This window comes from Durio zibethinus, chromosome 22 (genome assembly GCF_047325235.1).
Source record: "Durio zibethinus cultivar Kanyao isolate XHJ-2024 chromosome 22, ASM4732523v1, whole genome shotgun sequence".
Taxonomy (NCBI): domain Eukaryota; kingdom Viridiplantae; phylum Streptophyta; class Magnoliopsida; order Malvales; family Malvaceae; genus Durio; species Durio zibethinus.
The window spans coordinates 7,282,566-7,296,722 of record NC_143183.1 but is presented as its reverse complement, the minus strand read 5'-3'; the positions used below and the strand labels follow the sequence as shown (position 1 = coordinate 7,296,722).

Sequence of the window (14,157 nt, the reverse complement as noted above, 5' to 3'; positions counted from 1 at the left end):
CACATTCTAGGTTCTTGATTTATGTTTGATGTGAAGTTGTAGGCTTAAAGGAACTTCACTAAAGCTGCATGCTTTCGATTAAGCTTGTGCTAGTTATTGATAAACTTCAATGCCTCATAGTCTGAATATAAGATAAATGGTTTGGGAAGAAGATACTGACTCCAGTGGAATAAAGCTCTATATATGGCATAAAACTCTTTGTCCTAAGTTGAATACTTTCTCTTGGCTTCATTGAACTTCTCACTAAAAAATGCTATATGCTTTCTTCCTTGACTTAAAATAGCACATATTCTAGAATTGGATGTATCACATTCCACCTCAAACACTTGATCAAAATCTGGTAGGGACAAGATATAAGCTTTAGTGATCCTAGTCTTGATAAGCTCAAAGCTGTGTTGGGCTTCTTTGGTCCACTTAAAAACTTCATTCTTTAAACATTTAATGATGGGGGCCACAATAAAGCTAAAACTCCTAATGAAGTACCTATAAAAAGATGCAAGATCATGAAAACTTCAGATATCATGCAGAGATGCTAGTGTTGGCCAATTTAAAATTACCCTTAACCTTGCTGGGTTCCATCTCTATTCTTTCATTTGACACCACAAACCCTAGGAACACAAGGTTAAAAGTAAAGAAGTTACACTTTTTAAGATTAGCATAAAGTTTTTGTTCCCTCAAAATGTAAAACAGTTGATGTAAATGATTCAAGTGTTAGTTCTTATCCTTACTGTACACTAAAATATCATCAAAATATACTATTACATATTTGCCAATACAAGGTTTAAGGATATGATTCATAAATCTCATGAAAATACTAGGAGAATTGGATAAACTAAAAGGTATTATCATCCATTTATAGAGACCATCCATTGTCTTGAAGGCCATTTTCCACTCATCTCCAAGCCTCATTCTGATTTGATGATAACCACTGCGTAGGTATATCTTGAAAAAAATAGTTGTTCCATGTAGTTGGTCCAACAAGTCATCTAACCGTGAAATAAGAAAGTAATAATTAACTATGATTTTGTTGATTGCCCTACTATCCACACACATGCACCACGATCCATCCTTCTTAGGCACCAAAAGGGCTGGGACTACATAAGGGCTCATGTTTTCATGCACTATTCTTTTTTTCACCAATTCATCAACTTGGCATTGCAACTCCGTATGCTCTTTAGGACTTATTTTATAGGCTACCCTATTAGGTAGAACAGCTCCTTGGGATAAGGTCTATAATGTGTTGAATGTCCCTCATTGATGGTAGACCAGCTAGTAACTCCTCTTAAACAACATCTTAAAATTTTACCAATAATGGTTGTATCATTGTAAGGGGTTCCTCATCGTCTTAATTCTTCTCGATTAACACCAGTGCGTACATAGTACCATTTATCTTAATTTTTTTTTTTGTAATTGACCTTGGTAAACAAGCTATTTTCTTCCCCTTTGGTTGGTTTTGACATCACCATGGGTTTGGTAGGGCCGAGAATTTTTTTGCATCTATCCCTCACAAATGTGTAAGTATTACGGTAACCATCATAAATAACCCTTCTATCATAATGCCAAGGTTTTTTGAGCAGTAAATGGCAAGCATCTATTGAAGCTACATCACATCACATTTCATCCTTGTATTACTCCTATGGAAAAAAGAACCAAACACCTCTTACTAACCTTGATTTCATTCTCTTTCTACAGCCAAAACAGCTTATATTAGAGGTGATCCACTACTTTAAGGCTTAATTTTTACACCATAAAGGTAAAAATAACATTTTTAAAACTTTCACTATCAATTATAACATCATATACCTTCCTATGGGTAGTACATCGAGTGTGGAACACATTTTTACGTAACCAATCTTTTTCCTCCGTAGGTGTGGTACTCAAACTGCATTGTATGACTAAGGATGCTTCACAATCACCATATGTTACCTCTTCCTCCTCTTCAAGGTTTTGATCCTCTTCAACTAGCTCCTCTTCATTTTCTTTCAAGTCTTCTTTTATTAGAGTCACAATCTTTCTGTTTGGGCATTCTGAGGTAATATGTCTAAGTCCTTGACATTTAAAACACCTCTCAGTTTATGCAATAGAATGAGGCTTGTTTGTTGAAGTCTCATCTTTCTTTTGGGGTTACTTTGGAATGGGCTTAAAAGGAACAACAGTTTTGGATAAGCCATATTTATTGATATAGCCTTCTTGAGACCCAAATCTCAAGTTACTACCACGAGCCTCCTTTTGGTTGTCTTTCAACCTTTAAGGCAAGCTTGCATACATCATTGAAAGTCTAATAGGATTGTAGATGCACCATATTAGCTATTTCAATCTTCAATCCTCCAAGATACCGGGTAATAGTCTGTTATTCATGTTCCATCAATTTATACTTTAACATAAGGTGGTCAAACTCAGCCATATACTCATCCACTAAGATATCTCTTTGCTTCAAGTTATAGAGCCTAAGAAAGAAATCTTGTCGAAAGTTGTCTGGAAGATACTTTATCTTTCTTTTTTCATCTTCTCCCAAGTTATAATTTTTCTCCTGCCTTTTCTTTCCCTTTGCTTCTTTAGATTTTCTCACCAAAAAGATACATGATTTCTAAATTTGATGGCCACTAGCTTCACATTGCGATGTTTAAGGGCATCATAGTATTCAAATATACGTTCCACCATGTGTAGCCAGTCTAAGAATTTTTCAAGTTACATTTTCCCCTCGAACTCAAAATTTTCTATCTTCGAATTGAATAAGCTAGGTTAAAATTGATTTCTGCGCACGTAGTCTCGAACTTGCCATGGGTGAGATAAGGTGCTATCATCAGAATCATTGTTGTTTTTCATGGAATGGATTGGTTTCTCTTTCATCTTTTTTGTTTCTTCTTCGTTGCCTTCTTATCTTCTCTCTTTCTTCTTGTATATGCAGCTGATGTTGTAGCTGAAAGATTTGTTACTGCATCTCCTCTATGAGGGCATCCTTTGGGTCAATATTAGTAGTTACTGTAACGTCGGTGTTGGCTTTAACCTCTTCTATTGGTGCTTGACGATGACGACCTGCCATAGCTCTGATACCAATTTGATGTCGAAAATTGATGTTTGAGATGTTGAGATTAACTGCAAACAAAAAAGCTCACAAAAAAAATAACTCACAATAATTTGAATAATGACAGAATATGATTATTGGATTAAAAGGGATAAAAGTTCACCACCAAGACTAGAAACTAAGGGATACAGAAATACCACCCTAAGAATTCTAATCAAGGATATAGAATAATAAAAGTTCATCACTCTAGACTTAAGAGATACAAAACTTGAAGAACAATCTAAAAGATTGCTTAAGTATAAAAAAAACTCTGGTTTGCCTTTTACCAAAGAATAACAAAAAACATATTAGCTAGGAACATCCCACTAAGCATGGAAACTTTCAGATTGCATTGCTAGAATTATGCCTAAAATCATGAGATTTGCATGTGAACATAATCTGCCCATTTACTCTTGAACCTAACCACAATCTCATTCATATTCATGATCTTCTTTTTTAGTTAATGTAAATGCAATCTCCCTATTCCAGTCCACCTTATTTATATGTGGATTTGGACCAAGGTAAGGCTCATCTTATTTTTGGATAAGTTTGTCTTAGTCTTAGCCTAAGCTATATGATGTGCAGACACTCTGGTGTCAATACAATTAATAATCTACAAATTAAATATGTAATATCTTTAAAAATCAAATAAATAAGTTTAAAAATATAAGAAATAATATCATAAATTTTTTATGATTATTTTAAATACTTATCTGATCATATGATATTTAAATAAATTTTTTTTATATAAATATTAAGATAAAAACAAAGACATGAAAAAGATTAACATTGGCTTCATGATTGTTAAACTTTTAAAAAAAGGTACAATTATTTTCATAAAAGAGATTGAAATGCTTATAAATTTTGGTTTTAAAAAATAAAGTATAAACAAATAAGTTACAATAAAAAATAGAGAAATTTAACTTTCAAGGGTTATTTTGCTAAATAATTTTATTTTTATTAGATTAAAAATAGTCAAATAACAAAAATTAAGTTAAAAATTATAAAATATATTTCATGTTCACGTACTGACTGAAACAAATCAATTATCGAAATTAACGAAAACTTACAAAAACAATCGATATTATCCGATACTAAATCCGATATAAAAAATTATCCTTAAATATACTATATTTTCATATAACTTAAGCGTATATTTTGGTATAACTGAAAAGTACTGACCAATACAACAGGTATGAAACGAAATTAACAACTACACCCTTTACCTTGTTTTCCTTTTTAAAATTTTTTCATTATTTTTTAATTTTAGTTTTCTTTTTATTTCTCAACATATTTAATTAATTATTTAATTTTTTTAAAATGGAAATATTTAAAAAAAAATTATGATTTTTTAAGTTTTTTAATTTTTTTATTTTTAATCAATTATATAAATCTTGTACATTTTCCTTTGCAAAGGAGCTTTCACGCGTCACCTTGATCCAATAAAAGTGGTTTATTTAAATTTATGATACTATAATAATATATATAAATATAAATATAATATAAATTAAATCAGGAGTGGGATGATTTTATATTTATAAATATTAGTCACCAATTTTTTGTTGAAAGTTTCGTATTAAGTGAGCCTCACATACAAAAAATAAAATAAAACATGTTATTTTTTATAAAATATATTTTGTGAGAATAAAAAATTAATTTATGTATCAATGTGTCACTCTCATTTTGAGTTTTTCTATACTACTGGATACCTTTTTTTAATTATATAAAATTTTCAACAAAAAAATTGATGAAAAAAAAGGACAAAAAAAAAAAAATTGGCCCATGGCAATGCCCATACATCCACCTAATATTAATTCTTCCTGCATTAAAAGGAGGTTCGTTAATTCTCATTTTAAAAATTTTGTGTGTGTGGAGTCCACTTAATAATAAATTTTTATTTTTTTTGTTTTACTTTTTTCAAATAATATTTAATAAATATTTTTTAAATTTTGAAATTTTTTTGTTGGATTCAATTGATATAAAAAGTATATAACGTGTTTGTATTTTTTAAATTTTTTAATTTTTTAGTTGGATCAATTGATATCAAGATATGTTATGTTTGTGTGTTTTTTTTTTTTATTTTATATATTTAATCAATTATTTTTTTCATTTTTTTGGACTCGATATCAAGGGTATCCACGTGTTAAGCTGTTAAATTTTTTTTTCTCTTATATTTTTTGTTTACATTTTTTAATTAATCAATATTATTAAATATTTTAATTTTTATTGTGAGGCTCATTGGAAATCTAACTTCCATCAAATATATAAATGCTGTAAGTTTTGGTTTGCACGTGTTGTCCCCCATTTTTTTATACTTCTATACATATTTTATTTTAAAATTTTTTTATTCGGTGGGGCCATAACTTTTTTGTAGGACCCATTTTTTTTAACTTTTTTTATATATTGCATTTTTTTATATTTAATTATAATTTTTTAAAAAAATGAAACGCACAATTTTTTTGTTTTGGTGGGACCCATTTTGTTTTTTTCGCGTTTTGGTTTTTCATATTTTTTTGGTTTTATTAGCTTACACACGTCATTCTCTCTGTTTTTTTATATATTTATTTTTTTTTATACATATCCTATCATAAAATATTTTTTATTTAACGGGAGTTATGTTTGTGGTATTAATTTTTCTTTTAATTTTTTTATATATCATATATTATATATTTTTTATATTTAATTATAATTTTTTAAAAAGTGAGACCCATAATTTTTTGTTTGGTGAGGCTCAATTTTTTTTTTTGGTTTTTAATTTTTTTATGTATTTTATTTTTTTTCAATGGAATCTACTATTTTGTGGGATCTATTTTTTTATTTTTTAACTTTATTTTTATATTTTTTTATTTTTCACTATAATTTATATTAAAATTTTTTAAAGTGGAACACGTAATTCTTTTTTTGTGATGCCTTTTTTATTCTTTCAGAGATCCACTATCTTATTATATTTTTGTTTGATCTTTATTTTTTCTTTTCTCCATAATTTTTTCAGTGGCGCCGCTCCTTTTTTGCTTATTTTTTAAATATTTAATATATGTTTTTAATTTTTTTGTTTGGACCTATTTGATACCATTTAAAATAAACCTTAATTAATTTTTTATATTTTTTGTTAAACTCATTTTATACTAATAATATACCACATGTTTTTTATTTTTATTTTTATTTTTATATATTTAATAAATTATATTTTAGATTTAATTTTTTTATTAACTCACTTGATATTGATATTAAAGATACATCACATGTCAAGTGTACATTAATTCCTTTTTTTTTTTTGTTTTTGTTGTTTTTTTTTTCTATTTACAATTTTTTTTATTATTTAATAAATATTTTGTAAATTTTTAAATTTTTTTATACATTGACCAATTTGATATTATTAGTAAAAATATATTTTTTTAATTATTTTTATTTTTTATTTGATATTTTTTAAAAAAATGATATTAACGGAGATATCAACCTTATATATTAATGTTATTCTTTTTGTCCTTTCTTTTTTTGTTTTTTTTAAATCCATACTATAAATTTTCAAAAATAAAATAATTATTGATCATGATAAATGACAACTTTTTTTTTTTTTGCTTTTCGTCGTTTTTTCTTTTTCCTAAGTTTTTCTCTTTTTTTCTTTTTATATTTAATAAAAGTTTTGTATTTATATTTTTATGAGTAGGGCCAATTTTATATAATAATTAAAAATATCTTTTTTAACTTTTTTGTAATTAGATAATTTTTAAAAAAATATATTAATGTAGGTGTCAAGTGGCATTTAGAGTTGATTTTTTTTCTTTTTTAAATTCTTTGGTATAAGAAAATTGATCTTTTTGATTGGTAATATCAAATTGTTTCGGTGAAAAGAATCACAATATAAACCAAAAGAAATATTAAATATAAAACAGAAAAATGTAAATTAGAATAAAATATAAATCTATAATATAATTTTTTTTCAAGGGAAACTCCTTGTTGCTAATATGGTATGGCAACTCATCTTTCTCCCTTTTTTTTTTTTTACATTTTTTATTTTTTTATTTCTTATTTTTTTATTTTTTAATTAGATTATTTTTTTAAAAAATCAACTTATGGGTACACATGTCACCATAGTTTTTTTTTTTTTTTTGCTTTTTTTTACTTCTTTAATAGTATAATTGATAACAAAAACAATCAATAAATTAATCGTTAAAGAAAAATTTTAATAAAGATATGGATAGTAAAACAACCCGTATCTAATAGACTTTATTGCATCATGATCTAGTAGGTGTCTTTTTTATTTTGGATCGAATAAGATTTTTTTTATAGCAAACTAATTTCGGGTCAAAGGCGGATTTATAATGTTTTGTCTTACCTTGATTATATATCTTAAATTATATTTTAAATTATTTATTTAATTTTATATTTATATATATATGTATTATATTAATAAAATTATTATTTAATATCTTAATTTAATAAAAAATCTATATTTATACCTAATTAAAATGTAATCTATCAATCCATTTATCTATTATATAAGTTTGATTCATTTTAAATTTTTTTACACACATTCAAAGACTTAACGTGCCATCTTATATTTTTTTCTTTTTTTTTTAACTTTTTTAACTTTTTATTTTTAGATAAATTTTGTGAAAAAAATAATATAGGTTCTCAGTGACATCTCAGTTTGCTTTTTTTTTTCCTTTCAATTTTTTCAATCAAATAAATTTTGACAACAAAAGGAGCTGATTCATAGTAATGGCCAAATAATTTTTATATGATAAGTCTCTATTTAATTAGGATGTCCACGTAATACCCTAATGAGCTTCTTTTTTTTTTTTTTCATTTTTTTAGTTTTTTAACTTTCATTTTTTCTTGACTTTTCCTTTTTTTTTTATTTTTTTCTTTTAAATAAAAACAGTTTTGTAAAAACAATATATGGATTTGTCCACGTGGCCTCAAATTTGAGTTATTTTACCTTTCATTTCTTTTTTGTATTTTTAATAAGATAAATTTTGCAACGCGAGATACCAATTAATAAAGATGTCAAAATAATTCATATCCCATGAGTTTCAACCTATCTCAATATGATAAAATGGGTGGTTTTTAAAAATTCAAGATTTAATTGAGATGGGTTGAATTTCTGAAAAGGTGAGATTGAGTCAGAAACGTGTTTGTAATGCTTTTTTTGACCCTTTTCAAGTTGTATATAAAATATATTTTTTTATTATTTATTTAGTTTTATATATTATATTAATAAAGTAATTATTTTTACCTTAATTTAAGAATTTTTTTTATTTTAAGTTCAATATTAGCTGCTAATGTAGCACCTCTATTTGCTCTTTTTCCTCTTTTTTTAGTTTTTTTTTCAAATTTTTTCAGTTACCCTTTTTTTGTTTTTTTACCTTTTTTTTGTATCTTTTTAGATTAATTTTATGAGAATAGTGAGCCAATTAAGATATACACATTTTATCCTCATTTGTTTTTCTTTCCTTTCATTTTTTTAATTGACAAATTTTGCAAAAAAAAAATAAAAGATAAATAGATATGGCAAAACAAATTTTTTTTTACCTACAATTAGATTAAATAATTCAAAACACAATAGGAAAATTATACAAAAGAAGACATAAAAATAACAAATATTAAAATTTTAACAAAAAAAAATATATGGGTTTAACATAAAAAACTATATTTTACATTTTTATGTTGACATAAATTATGATATACAATTTTTATGTAAAATACAATAGTAATACACAAATTCTTACTATTTTATACAATACGAGTATATAAATTGTCATATTTACCTATAATAATATGTGTCCACATTTCTAACAGTGAATTAAAACAACTCAATGAACTCTTTAGTTATTTGTAAAAGATAATATCTTGTGAAAAAGGAATTAGTTCATTGGAAGTAAATGAGTATGCAAATTATCTTTGGTTCTTTGCTTTATAAGTCTTCTAATATAACTTTGCTTGCCACCCACAAATGCATTAGTTTGTTTTTAAGGGTTTTTTTTTTAACATTTTTTGGTCTTGCTTATTTAGTTTAAATGTTACCACAAATGATTAGTGAATGAATATTTTCTAACAATAAATACTACCTTTTAAATTTGAAATAGGTATCTCTATATTTACTAAATTAATTCGAGAACTTCTATAGTAGGTTTAAATTTTTTAACCTTATTGTAAGATCATTGAATAATAACCGTTAGACATAAAAAATTAATATAAACCATTATTTTTTTTATTGTAAAAATAAATAATTACCTATTAACTTGTTAATCTAATTTTAATTAATTAACATTAAATATTATTTATTAGATAGAATAAAAAAATTTTTAACAGATAAATACAATATATTTAAAATTTCTAAAAAATAGGATAAGATAATATAATATTTAAAAAATATAATTGAAAATTAGTTAACGTAAAAGGGTGAGAATTATTGTAAAATTGAAATAATTTGGCATAAAATGTGTTAGAAATGTCGTAACTCCTTAAGAAAGAGTTGTGATAATTTTAAACATAATGAAGGTAAGAACAAACATAAAAAGATATACTTATAACATAAATAATTAAGTTGACAACGTAAAAGAATTATTACCTTAAACCAAAAAATAATTCTAAATCAATAAATAAGTGTTAATGTAAAAAGGTGAAAATAATCATAAAATTAATGTCATTTAACGTAAAATGAGTTGAAGTATCGTAACACCCTAACAAATAGTTGTGACAATTATAAACGTAATGAAAAGTAATAATAAGCATAAAAGGATATTATTGTAACAAGAATAATTAAGTTGGTAATGTTAAAGAAATATTATTATAAATAAAAAATAATTTTAAACTAAAAAATAAAAGTTAATATAAAAAAGTGAGAATAATCATAAAATTAATATTATTTGATATAAAATGGTTACAAATATTATTACACCTTAATAAAAACATTGTAATAACTCTAGCATAACTAAAAGTAACAACAAGTGTTTAAAAAGTTATTAAAATGCAAATAATTAAATTAGTAATGTAAAAAAAATTATAAAATAAAAATAATCCTACACTGAAAAATAGGTGTTAACATAAAAAGATAAGAATAATCATAAATTTGATATTTTTTAGTGTAAAATAGTTAGAAGTATCGTAACACCCTAATGTAATGGAAGGTAACAATAAGCATAAAAGGATATTATTATAATGTAAATAATTAAGTTGACAACATAAAAAAATTATTATTATAAATAAAAAATAATTCTAGACATAAAAAAGTGTTAACGTAAAAAAGTAAAAGTAACTATAAAATTAAAATCATTTGGTGTAAAGTATGTTAAAAGTGTCGTAATATAAAAAGGTAAGAATGATTGTAAAATTGGTGTCACTTAACATAAATTGAATTAGAATTGTTGTAACACATTAATAAAGAGTTGTGGTAAATTTAACGTAATAAAAAGTAAAAATGAGTGTAAAAAAAATTATTGTAACATATATAATATTTTTGGCAACATAAAAGAATTATTATTACAAATAATTAATAATTTTCAATAAAAAAATAAGTGTTATTATATGAAAAAGGTGAAAGTAACCTAAAAATTGGTATTATTTAGCATAAAATGGATAGAAGTATCGTAATACTTCTAAGAAAAATGTTGTAATACTTTTAAACGTAATGAAAGGTAACAACAAATAGAAAAAGATATTATTAGAACTTAAATAATTAAGTTGACAATATAAAAAAACAATTATTACAAATAAAAAATAATTTTAAATAAAAAGTTAAGAGTTAACGTAAAGCAAAGAGAATAATCATAAAATCAGTATTATTTAACATAAAATAGTTAGAACTATCGTTACGTTTTAAGAAAAAAATTTAATAATTTTAAACATAATGAAAAGTAATAACAAACGTAAAAAAAAATATTATCAAAACATGATAAATTGGTAACATAAAAAAATTAATATTATAAATAAAAAATTAATTTAATCAAAAAGTAAGTGTTAACACAAAAAAGTGAAAATAATTGTAAAATTGGTATCATTTGATGTAAAATATATTAGAAATGTCGTAATACCTTAAGAAAAACTTATGATAATTCTAAACATAATAAAAGATAAGAACAATCATAAAAGATTTTATTGTAATATAAATATAAGTTGACAATATAAAAAAAGTATTACTATAAATAAAAAATAATTTTAAACAAAAAAATACGTACTAAATGTAAAAATGTGAGAATAATTAAAAAATAAAAATTATTTAGTGTAAAATATGTTAGTGTAAAAAGATAAGAATAATTATAAACTTAGTGTCATTTGGCGTAAATTAGATTAGAAGTGTTTTAATACCTTAACAAAAGTTATGATAATCTTAAATGTAAAAAAAGGTAGAAACAAGTAGGGGTTCAAATGATACATTAGTATTTGTAAGCTACTAGGTTTCAACTTGAATAAAACTCGAATCTAACTCGATTATTATCGAGTCGAGCTTGAGCTCAAGTAGCTCAACTTATTGATTGGGTTGAGTTCGACCATTCTTATACCCAGCTTGAGTAATTCATGAGTTTAATTAAGATTTTATATTTTAATATATTTTAATTATTTTAATTAATAAAATATCTTAAACTCGAGTTCAAACTCAAGCACAAATAATTGAGTTTTTGTCAAATTTAAGAATTGAGCTTCTTGTTTCATATTAATCGAGCATAATCGAATGAGCTCAAGTAGCTTGATTTCTATCTCAAGTTTAGCTCGAGCTAAAAAAAACTTGATTAGGTTCAAGCTGAGTTACGATTTCGAATTTCAAGTTGAGCTCAAGCTTAATATTGTATTGATTCAAACTCGATTAATTACACCCCTAGGAACAAGTATAAAAAAATATTATTGTAACATAAATAATATTTTAGCAACATAAAATAATTACTATTACAAATAATTAATAATTCTAAACCAAAAATAAGTGTTAATATAAAAAATGTAAGAGTAATCGTAAAATTAATATCATTTGATATAAAATGGTTAGAAGTATTATGACACTTTTAAGAAAAAAGTTATGATAATTTTAAATATAATGAAAGGTAATAACTAGCGTAAGAAAATATTATTATCAGATAAATAATTAAGTTGGTAATGTAAAAAAATTATTTTTACAAATAAAAAATAATTTTAAACAAAAAATAAGAATTAACATAAAACAGTGAGAATAATTATAAAATTAATATTATTTTACGTAAAATAGTTAGAAGTATCATTACATCTTAATAAAAAAATTGTAATAATTTTAAACATAATGAAAAGTAACAAAAATTGTAAAAAGATATTATTAAAACATAATAAATTTGTAACGTAAAAAACTTAGTATTATAAATAAAATTAATTCTAAATCAAAAAATAAGTGTTAAAATAAAAAGATGAAAACAATCGTAAAAATGGTATAATTTAGTGTGAAATATATTTGAAGTGTCATAATACTTTAAAACAAATTTTAATAATTTTAAATATAATAAAATGTAAAAACAAGCATAAAAATTTTTATTGTAACATAAATAATTAAATTGACAGTATAAAAAATATTATTATAAGTAAAAATAATTTTAAACCGAAAAATAAGTGTTAATGTAAAAAGATGAGAATAATTATAAAATTAATATAATTTAATGTAAAATGTGTTAAAAGGATCATAATGTAAAAAGGTGAAAATAATCAAAAATTAAGATCCTTTAGTGTAAAATAGGTTGAACTATTGTAACAACCAAAGCAAGAGTTACAATAATTCTAAACGAAATGAAATATAAGAACAAGTATAAAAAAATTATTTTAATGAAATAATTAAGTTGACAATATAAAAAAATTATTGTTATAAATAAAAATAATAATTCAATCAAAAGTGTTTACGTAATAATATGACAATAATTTTAAAATTTGTATCATTTGATATAAAATATATTAGAAGTATTACAATACCTTATGAAAAAAGTTGTGATAATTTTAAATATAATAAAAGATAAAAACAAGTGTAAAAACATATTATTATAATATAAATAATTAAATTGGTAACGTAAAAAGTTATTATTATAAATAAAAAGTAATTTCAAATAAAAAATAAATGTTAACGAAAAATAAAAATAATCGTAAAATTGATATCATTTGACGTCATAATATACCTTAAAAAAGAGTTATGATAATTTTAAAATGAAACAAAAAATAAGAATAAGCGTAACAAAAAATTAAAGTAAATAATTAACTTGATAATATAAACAAATTGATATTTTTAAATTAAAAGATTTTAAGTAAAAAATTTGTTAACCTAAAAAGATGAAAATAATCATGAAATTTATATAATTAGATGTAAAATGAGTTTAAAATGTTTTATGCTTGAAAAGAATTTTAACAATTCTAACTGTGATGATAAAAAAAAGTATAAAAATATATTATTAAATATAATTAATTAAGTTGATTTCATAAAAATATATTCGGACTAATGCTATTAATTTAGTTGCTGACGTGTTAATTAATGTTGTTGGTCAAGGTGATGACGTAGTATCAATACCCAATAAATTAATAACATATGTAGAAAATGTCCAATCAATCATCGTCGATCATTGTTGACACTTCAATATTAGAAGAAAAATTCAAAATAAATCTAGAAAATTTTTAAAAATTCATAAAAAAATTTAAATTAAAAAAATTGAAAAATTCAAAACAATTTTTTGAAAAATTAATAAAACTTCAAAAAAATTTTGAAACATTAAAAAAATCCTAAAATCACAAAAAAATCTAAAAAAATAAAAATTTTTCCAAAACATTCAAAAACTTTTTAAAATTCCAAAAATTAAAAAAGAAAAAATTTTGAAATATTAAAAAAATTTGAAAAAATCAAAAATAAATTCTGAAAATAAAAAATTTCAAAAAAAAAAAACTAAAAAGTTAAAAATAGTAAAACATTCAAAAAGAATTCCAAAATTCCTATAAAAGTAAAAAAAAAATCGGAAATATTTTAAACCATAAAAATTTTGTAAAAATTAAAAACAAATCCAAAATTTTTTCAAAAATTTTTAAATAAAAAGTCCCAAGGATTTCTCAAAACCTGAATATTTTTATAAAACAAATTCCAATAAAGGAAAATTTTTTGA

The 14,157-nt window shown here is 23.1% G+C and overlaps 1 pseudogene; it reads right to left on the bottom strand.

The window, feature by feature from the left end:
• Nucleotides 1-430: 430 nt before the first annotated feature.
• Nucleotides 431-3,043, bottom strand: LOC149512519 (uncharacterized; annotated as a pseudogene).
• Nucleotides 3,044-14,157: the final 11,114 nt, after the last annotated feature.